General features: G+C 46.2%; 1 long non-coding RNA gene across 1 annotated transcript in view; it reads left to right on the top strand.

Moving 5' to 3' along the window:
- The first annotated feature begins 4,048 nt into the window (after positions 1 to 4,048).
- The window catches only part of LOC108641249, a 69,392-nt gene continuing 58,416 nt past the window's right edge, over positions 4,049 to 15,024 (top strand). The window contains exon 1 of the long non-coding RNA XR_001921865.1: positions 4,049 to 4,135. This is a non-coding gene — a long non-coding RNA (uncharacterized LOC108641249). The remainder of the gene's footprint in view (positions 4,136 to 15,024) is intronic.

Raw genomic sequence — 15,024 nt, 5'->3', positions numbered from 1 at the left:
GAGGGTGTTCCCTGAATATTTAAAATGACTGCTGGCATCTGTCCCACCTTTCTGTGAGGTCAGGCTCTTCTTCTGGTACCGTGTGGAAGACACAACTGGCATTAGACTGGCACTGCCAAAAGGACCAAATGACCTTGAAGTGTCCACTGAAGTTTGGATAGCTAAAGGGAGTGTCCTTGGCTAATGTGTCCATGGGGATCCTGAAGGGGCACAACACTTCTGTGGTGAATGAAATGGAGGAGGAAGCTTGAGAGGACTGTACTTGAGGATGGGGAGGGTCCAGAGGTGATCACAGAATCAATTAGGTTGGAGAAGATCTTTGAGATTGAGTCCAACCCGTGACTGAACAACACCTTGGCACTGAGTGCCATGTCCAGTCTTTCCTCAAACACCTCCAGGGGTGGTGACTCCACCACCTCCCTGGGCAGCCCCTTCCAGTAATGCAGAGTGGAGTCAGGAAATATTTTGTATGCAGGCACTTGTTGAGGGGCCAGGACACTGGAGGAAAATGAGTCTCCCACAACAGGATATCTGCTAAAATATGTGACGTAAGAAACCTAGTGCTTCAGAAATGTGAGAGGATGACTGCAGTGTACACAATCCCAGGGATGAGGCAGCACTTTTGTTCCAGCAGAGGTAAAGCAAAGTTTAAGCTCTGTGTGGGATGTTTGTGTGTCAGTTCTGTTGACTGCACAACCACCGGGAATGAGTCAACTGGAGCTGACCATGTCTTTCCCCAAGCCATGCCAGCTCTAGTCTGGGCAAATCAAGAACGTGTCAGCTTGGTGGTATGAGGATGAGTAAGTCTGCAACACCTCAGAGCTGGCACGAGAGGAGCACAGAGCGGTTTCCTACCCAGCTGGCACAGATCCGGGGCCAGCAGGCTCGACGGGAGCCAGGCACGGAACAGAGGGAAACTGTGAGCTAGAGCCTGGTTGTCCCAGTGCAGGGGTTTCACACAGCATCCTGCCAGAGGTGGATGGTCCCTGTGCTGCTGTGGGAAGAGCTTGGAGTCCATAAAACACCTACAAATAACTGCCCTGTTCGTTGCCTGACACACCAGCCGGTGTGACAACTTGTCTGTGTATGGGTAGAAAGGTTTCCTGGGGAAATTTAAAAGCTATTCTTGGTGAGACCAGGACAGCACTTAGAACAGCCTCATTTGGTGGCCAAAACAGTACCAGGACATGGTATCAACCCAGTATTTTCTTCCCTGAGCAGTTCCTTGAGCAGCAGTTTCTTGTGACTGGGGCTGGAGAACTGGCCTGGGAGGAGCAGCTGGGGAGGGTGGGTTGGGAAGGAGCTCTGCCAAGCTCCTAAATTTCCAGGCTGTGTGCAGTTCTCCTTGTTTAGAAATCTTTGTTCTGTCCAGTAATCCCCTCATTTTCATGCTCTTCATACTTTCCTGTAAAGAAAGAATTTATTTCCAAGGACCCGCAGGTTGTGCACCAGTAATTAAATAATAACAATTTCTGGCTTAGCCCTTTGTAGACTCCTGATTTACCTGCTGTGTGTGTGTGTGGACAGGGTTTTATTCACTAGGAAAAAATACTCTGCCACATAAAAATAATCCATTTATAACACAGGCTATTGCTTCATAGAACAAAGTGTGAGAATTACCATCTGAACAGATTGATGAGCTGCCACTAGAATTAAAATGCACATTCAGGTGGAACATTATTTACACTATAGACAGCTGAATTTAAAATACACCGGTGAAGGTTCTTTCCCAGTTTTTTTGAAATTGGAAACCAGCCTGTTACATTGCATCACTCCCTGGGAGCACGAGGCAGCCTCTCAGGTTGGAAACTACTTTAATTGTGCCCGTCTGCCCCGTGCTGTGGATTCCTGCCCACAGGGAGGGGGGAACGGATCCTCCCTGGGGTGTGTCTGTGCCCTGATTTCACCTGCAGCCCCTCAGCTACCGAGCCCAACTGTTCATCTCCCCGTGGCCCACACAACACCTTGCTCAGCCCTCCCCACCTGAAGGCACTGGGGGAGTCATAAAACAACCTGCTTGGGTTGCTAGGGAGTGGCAGCAGGAAAGCTCCCTTTGGAGTGGGATTATGGGATATAAACCAGGTACCTACGCGAAGCTCCGTGTTTAATTTCCCTGATTTATTGGTGTGAGCTTCTTGCACCTTCAGGGATGGTGTATTATCTCCTGTTCCTGGAAAAGGGGAATGCCTGTTGTTCCCTGCTCCATTTTCTGACTGAAAACCTCTGGAAGGTTAAGCAGTGGGTTGGTAGCAGAGCTTTGGGAACAGATTGAACTGCAGTGGCATTGCTGCTCCTTTCAGCCTTCCCAGTTCAAAGGTGCTGTGAGATACAGTGGGGATTTAGAGCCCTTATAGTCCCTGATTGCTCCACAACAGAGAGAAACTTCCAGGAGGAGCTTTAATCCAATGGCTGGGACTTCCAGGCTCCCAGTTCTGCTGGAATACTTGGAGGGAGAATTGGTTCTGACTTTTGCTTCCTGGGGTTTGAGGCTCTGCCCCAGACAGAGGATTTGCCCTGCCCCGGGGTGCTCCCTCCAGGATGAGTCCCAGCAGGAAGGAGTCTCCAGCAGCCAACAGAGCTTCTGCTTCACTTTCCCTTGGGCAGAAAGAGAGAAGGGAAATTCACTGGGAATACTTGGGATATGACTCTGCAGGCTCATGGCAAATCCTGAGTTCTGGTCAGCCACAGTGGGTCAGTACAAATCGTTCTCTGTGGGTGACCACTGACAGCCACGATGTGTTTGTGAGAGGCTCTTTGAGCAGATGAGAAACTGGGAGGGAATTGGCCTGTTTGTCAGGAGTTTTCAGTGGTGCAAAATGCAGCTTTGATATTTCTCCATGGCTGTCCCAATTTCCACTTAAAAGGAAATAATAATAATAAAAAAATACTCTTTTCAATGAAGAGGCTCCTGACAGGCGATTTTTGTAACACTGGCACAGATTTTCCCTTCCCAAAATTGGCTGACTACAAGCCAAGATTGCAACACGTTTGGAATCTGCTGGTCAGAGGTTTGGAGCTGGCTTTCTTATGAGGTTTCTAGTTCTTCTTGGCTTGGGAGCAGAGGTGGGGTGCCAAAAGGTAGAGGCGTAAAAAGTCTTCCCTTTTGAAGTTAATCAAATAATTTGAACGTTTCTCACCTCTACCTTAAGACTGTTGGGATTAATCCAGTGGCATATGGTAACCTTGAAAGACCTCCAGCACCTGTATCAGAGTTGTCTCTCTGGTTTTAATATGTATGAGTTCTGCCCTGCAAAATCTTCCCTCGTTCCTGATGACGTTCACGAATCCCTGTGCAGCTCTGGAAGGAGATTCCCCAAAGGAGCAGCAGCCATGGCCATCCCAGGATTGTGAGGGATTGTGGCACTGTGTGTGCTCTCAGATCTGTGTGTTTGCAGGGGCACAGGAGAGCCTGAGCAAGGAGCCTGTGATGAAATCTTGGGGCTCACGGGTGAAGTGGAAAGTTTATTTAAGGTTTATTTGCAGCCCTTCGTGCTTTTGGTGTTTACTTACAGGGTGTCAGGGAGAAAAACCTTAAAATGACTCTGAGAGCACTGTAGGGAGACAAACAAGGATTTTGGGAACTCCTGAGCTACAGGACACGTGCCTGTCCTTCTGAGCAGGCCTTGTTGACAGTAGTTTAAACCCAAAGGACGTGGTAGAGCTGGATGGTTGAATGTTGAGGTGCAAAGTTTGGCATTGATGGATTTATGACCAAGTAGTTGTCACTGCTTTCCCACAAACTTTGATGTGACCCCAGGGAAACTGCTGAAAGTTTCTGCAATTAGGATTGGGAGTTTTGAAATATATATTTTAAAAAGACCATTAAAAAAAGAAAGGCCACTATGCTGGAGCAGAACAGCCTGTTGATACTTGCACAGTAACTTGAGCAGCAGCTGGTTTGTCCGTAGTTAAACTTGCCAGACTTTTAGTTCCTCAGCTCAGGAACAGGACTAATTGTTTTCTTCACCTGACAAAAAGCCTTGAGAGGATGAAAGGTTGTGAGGTTGCCTTTGAATTTCAGGTGTGGGGAGAGTGAAACGGGAGAGAAAGCGGATGTATCACACCGAGTCCGGGAGGTGAAGACAGCTCCTTCAGCCACGAGGATATTCTCCCACCTTGGTGCAAGACAGCAAAGGTAAGACAAAGGTGGGGGGAACAGGCCACGAACAGCATCTGAATTACTGCTTTTTCTGCAGAAGAACTGTTAAATCTCTAAGATTTTAACAGGAAAGACCTTTGAGGTGGTCTCGTTCCAACATGGGATTATTGGCATCAGAAGGCACGGAGATCTCAGCCCCTTGGCTTTGCTGTGCCACCCAAATAAGGAGTTTTTGCTGCTCCTGAGGTGGGAGGATTTGCCCACCGAGCTCCTGGAGCAGCAGGATGGGAAAATTGAAAGAGCAGTGATCAGTAAAGAAGTAAATGGGAAAAGAAAACAGATGGAGGCTGAGAACTAAACTGATACAGAACAAATTGTTTTTTCTTCCCATGACTTGGAAAACAGTTGTAGTTGTGATTATCCCTTATGGGTTTTTTTTTTTTTGTGGCTGGCTGGATCCAGCATAAGAAGGTTCCGAAGCTCTTCAGGAAGGTTCCTGGTGGCATCAGCCACGCCGAGTCCCAGATTACACAGCAGTTAAACTCAGATAGAAATCTGTGCTTGCTTTGATTCAGCAGAGCAATTAAACCATGTGCTTTAGATCCACTTGGGATTTGAGCGTAACCTAAAAGTTAAGCATGTACTTAACATTTTGCTGAGCTGGGGCCTGAGTCTTTAACCCTTGCTGGAACACAAACTCCTCCCTAATGAGTGTTGGCAGATAACAGGCCTGTTTCTCAACAATGTTTGATTTTTTTTGCAACCTAGGAGCCTTTCTCTCAGCTTCAGTGGGCTTTGGATCGGGGCCCAAGAATGCAATCCAGAAATAATAATTTACTGTATTTACATTGCATGTAAATTATATATGAAGAAATGAAATGGCATAATGAATCAACCACAGGGGCTTTTCTTCCCCTCTGATACCAGAAGAGAAAAAGCCTGTAGGCAGCTCACAACTTTTCTGACTAATACTCTTGAGCCCTTCTCTTATTAAGTCTTCTGTTTTCTCTGGCAAAGCCTCCCCCGAATGTTACCCTCAGAACAACCTTCTTAGTCCATAAATGAGATTTTGATTCTGCTGTTATTAAAATGTACCACTGAGCACAGGGTTTACTGGTGGGAAAATCCCATTAAGTATTTCTGAAATACCCTTTAACTGCTTGATTTTTAAGACGATAGGCAAAACTTAACACTCCTCACAATTATGTGTACAATAGCTGGTACACTCACCAGTCTGGTGATATGAAGGGGAGAAAGCAGATATTGAGTCTTGTGTTTTAATGGCTTTGCTGTCTGGAGGGTGTGGAGGGCCCTAATTTTAATATAAATTGGTGTTTATTGAGGCTTTGAACCTGGTCCTGTTCTGTCTGTGAAAATACATTTCTGGGATGGAGCAGTGCAGGATCCCTTAGAGGTGTAACAGGGAGTCAACAGGTAGAAGGTGGAGCCCTTAAAACAAGGATGTGTTTTGTATTCAGAAGGCTTCATCAATAAGGTGACAGTCCAGGGGAGGTCTCTGTTTCTCTGCACTGCCACAGGTGCATCACCAGTTTTGTGACATAGGAGTGTTTTAGGTCACTGAAAAAAATCACCAGCAAAGATATGGGCAAAAGCAGGTTTTAGTAGTAAATGAAAGCATCAAAAGGTTCCTTGTCAAAGTTCACTCTACTGCTTTCTAGGCGGTTGAAACACACAGAGAGAGAAATCAGACTAAAATTTAAATCAATCAATCTGAAACTAAAAATCAACCCAAACCTAAAATCTAAAATCAACCTAAAATTTTCTGCATGGAGGCTGGGTATGGAACAGGGTCAGGGTATAAAGAGTAAGGATAAAAGGGAGTAAGGGAGAGCCTCCTGTTGAGCCACAAGGTTCAGAACAGACCCCTCTTGCCAAACTTAGCCCAGGACTTGACCAGTGGTTTAGGCCTGAAGGTTATAACAGGACTTGAGCCTAATTGAAATAATTTAGCAAAAGATACCATGGAATTTACTACAGCACAACAGTAACTCTCTTGTGGGCCTGACTTATCTAAGAATCTGGGAGAGCACCTTCCACTAGACCGGGTTGTTCAGAGCCCCACCCAGCCTGACCTAGAGCACTGCCAGCAATGGGGCAGCCACAGCTCCTCTGGCCATGTTGTTGTTTTTCCTCCTCTGTTGTCCACCCCTGAGGTGGCTGATCCTGTCCCCTCCAACTAAATTTGGGGAGTCTCTGAATCCTTTTAGCCCCAACTAATGCTTCACATCTAATCTCCGGGAGCAGGTTTGAGCTGAGCCTGTGACTCAGGATCTGTTCCTTGGGGCAGGTGAAACGTGGCTGCAAAAAGCCCAGCTCTTCTTCTTTGGCCAGTTGTTATTACTCCATTTGGTGAAACATTAGAGTAAGAGTATAATATTCATAAATAAATTTAAAAGGGTTAATGCATGATGAATAGACTGTGTAAGCATATTACAGGCATGGTTATTATGTGATACAGGTGATCATAAGTCATGGTTAAATGCAACCTATTGACCAACTGGACTCTGTAAAAGTCTGTAACAAGACATTAGCCACTTGTTAACAGAGCTAGTAATCATTTATTGATCTGACATGCAGCATTTTTACATCTGCCACCCTGGAAAGTGTGGAATTCAATTCCAGGACCTCCTTGCAAGTCCCTCTGACTATAATGGGTGACACAAATCTCTCACTGGTGAATGTTTAGCTGTCAGGGCTGGTGAGAGGCCAGTGCTGTCCTCAGGTGCACGAGGGCCTGGGGCTGTAACACCAGGGCTGTTCTCAGCGCTGGGCTGCCCCTGTTGGAGCTGTGCAGAAAGAACTGAGCATTTGCAAAGGGTGTTGATATTTTTATGTTTGGTTTTGTTCAGATTAGCAATGAAATACCCACATTTTGAAATTTATCACTGAGAGGTGTTGGGACCATTGTCAGGGACAGTCCAAGGGATTGGGGTTCCTCTTGTGAGATCACAGCTGGAAATATTCAGGCCCTCGTGTCTGCCCAAGTCCCAGCCAAGGCTCAAACAGATCTCAAAACTCACAAGCAAGGTAGACTAACCCATCCCTGCTGAATCTTTCTGTTTGAAAGAAGTAGTAGTTTCCAAGAGAAGTGTTTAGCTTGAATTTGTCTCCCAACTTTCTTAGTCCCATCCAAATACAGGTGAGAAAGCAGAATGATCCAACTGTCCCAACACAGTGACAAAAGGCAAATAAGGTCCCCAAAAGTCAGAATAAAAGTACTCCAGGGGTTTGGTAATGGCCTGCCTTTAAGAAATGGGTAACTGATGTTAAGAGAGGGGCAAATTGTTGGAGGGTTAGGGAGGGAGAAGGAATAAAAAGGTGAAAGGTGCGGGAAAATGAAGGAGAAGGGAAGAGAGAAATAAGGAGTGGGGAAATGGACAGAAGCTGAGGGAATCACCCTCATTAAAGGGATTAACAAGTAGGGATTCCTTCCTGATCCCTAGGTGTTAAAGTAAGGCTGTGCAATAATAAATACGTTGGAAAGCCCACAGTGCAGCCCTGCAGTGCAGAGCGCCACCGAGAAAAGGCCTGCATTCCTCTCCTCCTCCTTCTAGTGGGAGGAAGGAGTGATTTCATCAGGAGAGTGAGAAAAAAATGATGGAATGGCACATTCATGAGGCAACATAGTGAGGAAATAGAAGACACACAGCCCTGGAGGCTGGGAGAGGATGGCCCTTAATTCCCTGTCTCTCCGTGTTCCTCTGGCTCTGGGACCCGGAGCACACACAGCCCATCTGATTTAATAAAGGCAGGAAGCAAACGGTGCTGGAGCCATGAGAGACTGCAGATAGGGGTTGGAGAAGGGTCAAACTCATTAGTCATATGATGTGATGTAGAGTGTGGGGAGGAGGAGACGCTTTGAGGGTTAAGGGGAGTGGAAACAGTTACAGCACTGGAGAAATGGATGTTAACACAGCTGACCCGAGTGCTGGGCTGCAGTGTGACTTCTGGGGGTAAGGACAACATCCTGGCCTTTCATCCTTTCCCTTTTCTCGCTTTGGGTCATGGTTTTATAGTTCCATTCTTTACAGCTTATTCAGTATTCCTGGGAGCTGGGCTATATTTGGTGTCTGTAGCACCCAGGGACTCGAATGGGGGGTCCCTGCGGGGCCGCTGCTGCCTCAGAACATCTGTCCCTCCCAAAGTGGTGCTTCCTCCTGGCTGTAGCAGGAGCTTCTCAAACTCTGTGTTCCTCCTTCAGCAAGACTCCAAATGAACTTTCCACTGGCGTGCTGAGGAACTTCAAAGGGTGTTTGTTGGCCATGGCAGGGGATGAAGCATAAACTAGAGAGATAACACGGGAGAAAATGCACAACCACAGCCCACACATGTATTCCTCTTGCCCTGTGAGGAGCCTAATGAAAGATTCCAGGATAGCCACAGTGCAAAGGGAAGTTTTCCATGTGTTCTTGGAGCAGGAGCAGCACAGGTGGTGCCAGGTCTGGAGGGAAGGGGGTCAGTTAATTCCCAGTAAAGGGGTACCTTTATTGGGCACCTCGTTTGTTCTTGAGCAGACACCAAAGAGCTCAGGAATGGTCACAAATAGATGCCACTGCCATTAATGAGCTTGCCTGAATATATATTCATTAAAGGCACAGTTTAAAAAGTGGTTTCTTTCCAGGAGGAAGTTCAAGAGTTCTGTGTGATGTGCTGCCTTGCAGGACAAACTTTGCTCATGGCAACAAATCTGTTTATTTCTAATGTTGCCTTTTTTTTTTTTTAATTAAAAACAAGGATTTTTTTTTTTTTAACATGAAACTAAAAACAGGCATTATAGGCACCAGGTCAGCAAACAATGAGAACAGATTTGAACTTTCCCTCAGAGATGTTTATTGAAGTTCAAGGGGTTTTTATCACTCCCTCTTTCTTGCTGTGGGAGGAAATCCTAAAATAGAACACAGTCAAAACTTTTTTCTCAGCATGTTTCTGGTTCAGCAAGGAATTACAATTATTGAGTCATAAAGGGTGGGAAAAAAGCAATTTTTAAGTGAAAATGTTTTCCTAAGTTTTCTCCTTTGTAATTTCTCTGAAGTTTTGAAGATATCTGCAAAATTCAGAACCTTACATACAACTTTTGGAGCTGGCTGAGCATGTTACGTTCCCTGAAATGTCTCCATTTCTCTCCCCAGTTAAAGAAGTAAATTTAATTTGCCAAAAACTCCGCCTGCACCAAACATTATAAACTCACCAGTCCTAGAGGTAATTTTTCATCCTTCAGTGGCTGCTGCATCCATATTGTCTCTAATAAATGGGCTGATGAATGAGAAGGATCAGGCTGTGAGTTGATACAGGATTAGGAAAACTATGCAGATTGACACCCTCTGAGTATCTTGTCCTGGGTTTCCAAGAGCAGCAGCAGTTTAATGTGGTGTCTTTTATAGATATGTGATATCTTCTCTCTCTCGGGGTTCCCCCATCAGAGCAAAATGCCTTGGAACCCAAAAACTCCCAGCAGGCTGCAAGCACTGGCTCTACCTGGAGATGGGAAGCGATGGGAACGACAGAATCTCTGTTATGCTGACTGATGGGGGAAGGCTGTGTTTTCAAACTCACAAATGCTGGTGATAAATGGTGAATTAATGCTTGTCAGATATGCTGAACAGTTTAGAAATCCTGGGAATGCAGATACTATCAATTGATGGATTAGTTATAATCTCATAACAGGCGCTGCAGGACTGGGCTGTTTGAAATGCAACATTTGGAATAGGTTTTGTTGCTTTTTTTTTTGGCCTGTTGTGTGTTCAGGCACACCAAAGGTGCCAAACAACAGATGTGGATATGAGTTCTGGCTGTTCCTGTGCTCCAAAGTGGAGTTCCTGCCTCAGGTAGGAAGTGCCTGTGTAGCTGTAGAATCAGGATTATGACAGTGGAGAGTGAACACTTTGATTTGGTACTTTGATTACGGTGGTGTTTTGTCAACCTGCTGCTTGTGATCTTTAAACCAAACATTTATCCACAAAACATTATACCACTGAACACATTTGTTCCTTATCACCCTGTAATCTACTCTGTTTACCTCAATTTTTCTCTGTCAACAGTGTAAAGATCATATTAGTCTCTTTATATTGTTATACATAATTATTTTACCTGCCCTTTAGTGAGGCACCTGCAGCATTCTGGGGGCAGAGAGATGCCCTGAGCAGCAACGATTTGTGCTGTTCACTGTCTCCTCCTTTGTAATTAGGGTTTTCTCCCTTCCTCCTTCCACCCCCTGGCCTAATGTGTCCTCTTTGCTGCCTCCCCTAAGTCAGACAAACGTGTTTCTTGGAAGGTCAGTGTAACCTGTAGGAAATTCCTGCTGTCTCTGAGCTGGCTCATTCATCACTAGTCATAACCATTCTGGAATGTGAACTCGTAGCCTGTTATCTGGCTACTGCTAGTGATGATGCCTGGAGACGACAGCTTGGTTTTCAAAAGCTGGGTTGACCCTGAGGGGCGAGGAAAACTTGTTTTGACAGAGCAAACATGACACGGAAGCAGCGCAAGTGCCAATATGTGCAGGAACAAGGTGTTATTTTCTCAAGGTGGATATTTTCTCTCTGCCCCCAGCCGGGGAAAACACAGCAGCTTATGGGCAAACGAAATATTTCGTGTGGTTTTGCCTTCCCCCCAAATGCCATCAAAGCAGAAAGGCCATTTGTGTGTGTTTTGAGTGAGAGAAAAAAGAACTCACCGGGCTCATCTGGGAAGGGAGTGAGGTGTGTCCTCCTCCCTCTCACCCGTCCTGCAGCAGTGGGTCAGGTGAAAGGTGCAGTGGTTCATGGGTTGGTGGTCCTCAGACCTCTCTGATGCCCTGCCCTTGTCCTCTTCTCCCCTTCCCCACCTGTCCCCTGCAGTTTGTTGTCCCTGGATGGTGTCTCAGGGGGCTGCTGGCCCAGTACCACTTCTCACACTGCAGTGTGTAAAGAACACTGGTGTGGTTATTGTTCCTACCTGTTCTGCTTTCCTCAAAGACATAAAAGAACAGATGACTCTGTATATTTTAAAATGTCACACTGACATTGTGGCATTAGGATAATTTAAGCCAAACGTTGCCAGTGAATTCACTTTGCTTTCTGCTGTCTCAGTGTCTTGTGTTCCTTGTTTGGGGGGCTCAAAGTCATGTGGTTTCATGACACCCTTGATCCTGCTAGGCCAGGGGTTTCCAAATGTTCCAAATGGGAACAGCCAGATGCTTCTTCCATCACGTGGCTGTCCTGTGTCTGGGAGCTGTGACTGCCACTGTGTGAGAGAGGAGATGTCTCTCCTGGGATGTGGCTCTTTTTTGAGAGGAGAACTTCTCTGTGGGAACCAGAGTTGTCACTGAACTGTGAAGGAAGAAGCAAAGTGCTGAGGCAAGGCACCCCACAGGTAAGAATAATGTTTGTGAAAACCAGGAGTGGAATTTGCTCTTTCCTTTCCAGTGACATCTGCCATAGACTGTTCATAAAGTCTCTGGTTCCGTGTGCTGCCACCACAGGTGATGGACCTAAACGGTGCTTTGAAATGTGAGTCACAAAGATGATCCTGAGTGTGTTAGCAGCAGCTTAGGTCCTAGAGAAATCTGTGTTTGAAGGCAGAACCTGAAAATATTTAGCTAAGCAGACAGGATGTAGTAGCCTCTTTCATAGCCCCCTCTAAAGTACTACAGGAGTCTGAGGACATCTTTCACAGCTTCAGTGTGAAGTCGAAAAACACTTGCTGAAGACTGAACGACACGCTGTGACTGTGATAAGTTAAGATGGTTTATGTTTTAATGCTGACAACCCGCTTCCTTCTCATGCTAGAACCAGTTCTGACCTCAGAGCAGTGTCAGGGGGAGAAGCAGCATCTTTCCATGGCTGGTGGGAGAGAAGCAGTGGGAAAGTGCAGTCGTGGGCAGTCCCATGCAGGATCCTCCTCTGTGTAGCTCCCAGTGTCCTCCAAGGTTAATTCCACGGCACAGCTGCACTGCTTGGGGCGATAAGGATGCATTAAATGAAAAGGGATTTCCCTCTTTGGGAATCAAATTAGAGCAGTCCAGATCAGGCCAGTTCTTTTATCTCTTTCTCACCCCAACAGGAAGTTTAGACACAAGTCCCCCAAGGTCCTTTTCTGGTCAGAAACATCTGCAAGGCACTGAACTGAAGGAGTGTGGGGATAGTGCTGATATCCTCGCTGTTAGCTGGGGAGATGGACACTGAGGAGCAGTGTCCTGTGGGAAAAACAAGGAGGCTGAACGTACAGACCATGGAGATTGCTCAGAGTCATGGATTAATCCCAGGAGTGAGTGGCAGAGTCATTCCTAGGGAAGAGAGCTGCCAGCAGTAGCACTGTCACTGCAGCACTACCTTCTCTAGCACGTGGGAGGCCCCAATCTTTGACCTCTATGCAAAGATCTCAAAATAGGGAAGGAAAAAGAAAAGTACAGCTGAAACAAAACCTATTTGTCCTGTAAAGTTTCCTGCCTGAGCATGGATCAGACATGATGTGTTCAAGAGAGTTCTTGGGTTTGGAGCTAATCTGGCTGGTTACTGGGTGGGAGTCTTAGCATGGAGCTAACTCCCAGTAAAAATGAATGACTGTTGATCTGCAACTTGAGTGAGAGGAATTGGTGTTCTCAGTCCAATCCTAATTAGATCAGAGCTCGCAGCATTAGAAAATCAGCAGTGACCCTGGTCCTGCTGTCAGGGAGTTGTAACAGCTGATGGAGAGTGAACTCCCCTGCCACAGAACTGACCTGCCCTCTGAGTTGGGCTGTGGGGCTCAGCTTCCAGGAGGACTCTCTTTCCATCACACAAGCAAAGCAGCTTTGCAGTGCTCCTTGTACTGGCACTTTATGTGTGTTAGCTGGCATCAAGGCTTGTAAGACTTTGCTCTTCCCCCTGTATCAGACCTATAAAACCCCTCCAGGGACTGGCTGTATTCACCATGAAATCCTATAGAACTGTCTGGTAGCTGATGTAGCAGAACTTCACTCCTGTAAAGAAGCAGCAGTGATGAGGTGCCTCTCTCTTGGATTTTTTTTCTGTGTGCACTAAAACCACCTTTTAAAGTTGGTTCTGCTCAAGGTCACTTGAATATGGCCAGTGCTATAGAAGCCTCTAATGCTTTTTGCAACAGTAATGCCTTCATTGTCTATGCAGCTAAATTGCAATCAGTAGAAATCCAGATGTTTGCCTGAAAGGGAGAGCATGCTGGAGCATTATTTACCTCACAGCTCACGCCAGAGATGCAAAGCAACAGCAGCACATTTATGGCTGTTTTGGCATTAATCCCATGAAAACAATGGACCAAATTCATCACTGATACAACTCCATTGTTTTAGTGGAGTCACACAAGAAGAGACATTGCCCTGGTACAAAGATGGAGTTGCCTCTCTTGGAAAGGGTGGAAAAAGGTTTTGTCTGCTTTGATACCAACACAAACGGTCTCGTAATCTCCACTGGCACACAAGAACAATTACCAGCTTCTCAAAACCAATATGTACAAAACAGGACAATAATCCTGAGGTTGCCAAGTGACATCCTTAGATCATTTCCACAGGCTTTTGTTGTCTTCTGTTTTTGGCCCGAATCCCTTCGGGCTCGCCGACGTCGCTCCCTGTGCGTCCCGTCATTCATCCCCCTCGACAGCCGGCGTCGTACGCGGAGAAATCCAGCACAGAAAGGCAGAGGTCAGGCTTGTGACATCTTCTGAGCTCTGCATGTTTGTGTAACCCAGCAGGGTTCATTTCCATCAGGGATGGAAACAGCAGGATTGCTGCTGCGGGGAGTTGCTCTTGGTGGGAGCGTGGCTGGGAAGAGCTGTGAGGAGGCAGCTCTGCTGTGCCTGCAGCCCCAGAGCTGTTCTGCTCTCACTGGCTTCTTGTGAGGGCCCATTCTCTTTATGTATTGCTTGTTAGAAGTTTATCTGCTAAATAAATGGGGGTGGAAGGGGAGAGTGAGAACCTGCAGCAACCCAGTGGGAAGACACGAACACTTCCCAGGGAGTGCATCTTTGTGGTAGCTCCTCAGTGGCTGCAGCCACAGAGGGGAAGGAGGAAGAGCAATGAGAATATTTTGGGCACGTGCTGGAAAACTGATGGAATTGCTGGGCCTTGTATGTGTGGTGGAATTTTAGATACCTGTTCCTGGTTTTTTGTCCCAGACTTGGCAGCTGTTTAGTTCATAGCCATGGCAGAGGGACCTCAGTCTTTGCTTCCTATTGAGAGCAAATTGTCCTTTTCTACTCCTCACTCCCTTAGTGAGGAAACTCCTTAGTTTTCCTGAGCCTCAGTTCTGCCCACAGGAGCTGGTGCTTGTCCCTTGGGAAAGTGTGGCTAAGTTGGTTTTGTTGGAGGAGGCAGTGGGGTGACAGTTCCCTTACTTTGACATATCATTGTTGAAACTTTCTGGCCTTTTCTGTGCCTTTCAGGAGGAGACAGTCTACAAGAGTTACTCCTAAAGATTCTCTGGACTGACATGCAGGAGATCTGATTAACTGGGCTGATTGTGCCCCTGATTTCCTAAGTTAAGAATTGGTAATAACTAAGTAGTTATTACCTGCTTCTGATTTGGCTAAAACCAGGGAGGTGACTCCTGATCTTAATCCTGACTTCCATGCACAAGCTGTGACACTTTCAATGAAACATGTGCTGGAAACAAAGATGAAACTTTCATTTATGAAAGCGTTGGGAACGTGTCTGTGAATGCCTGAAGTGTGCTTTGAGAGCCAGGCATAGAAGCTGCCAGATATATTTAATATACCCAACATCCCACAATGAATAACTCAAAACCATAGATAGTTTTTACATTAATCTTGTTCTCCTCGTGTTCTTATTAACAGGAGTAAAGGTTTATATGTGTTACCATCGCAGAAAACCAACACCAATGAAAATGTAAAGCTGGACACAGACTCACAATTCATTCCCTGGAGTTTGTTATTCCTCCTTTAGGGCCTCTCCT

This window comes from Manacus vitellinus, unplaced genomic scaffold (genome assembly GCF_001715985.3).
Source record: "Manacus vitellinus isolate BGI_N305 unplaced genomic scaffold, ASM171598v3 scaffold_58_pilon, whole genome shotgun sequence".
In the NCBI taxonomy this organism is placed as follows: domain Eukaryota; kingdom Metazoa; phylum Chordata; class Aves; order Passeriformes; family Pipridae; genus Manacus; species Manacus vitellinus.
This window is presented reverse-complemented; position numbering and strand designations above follow the sequence as displayed.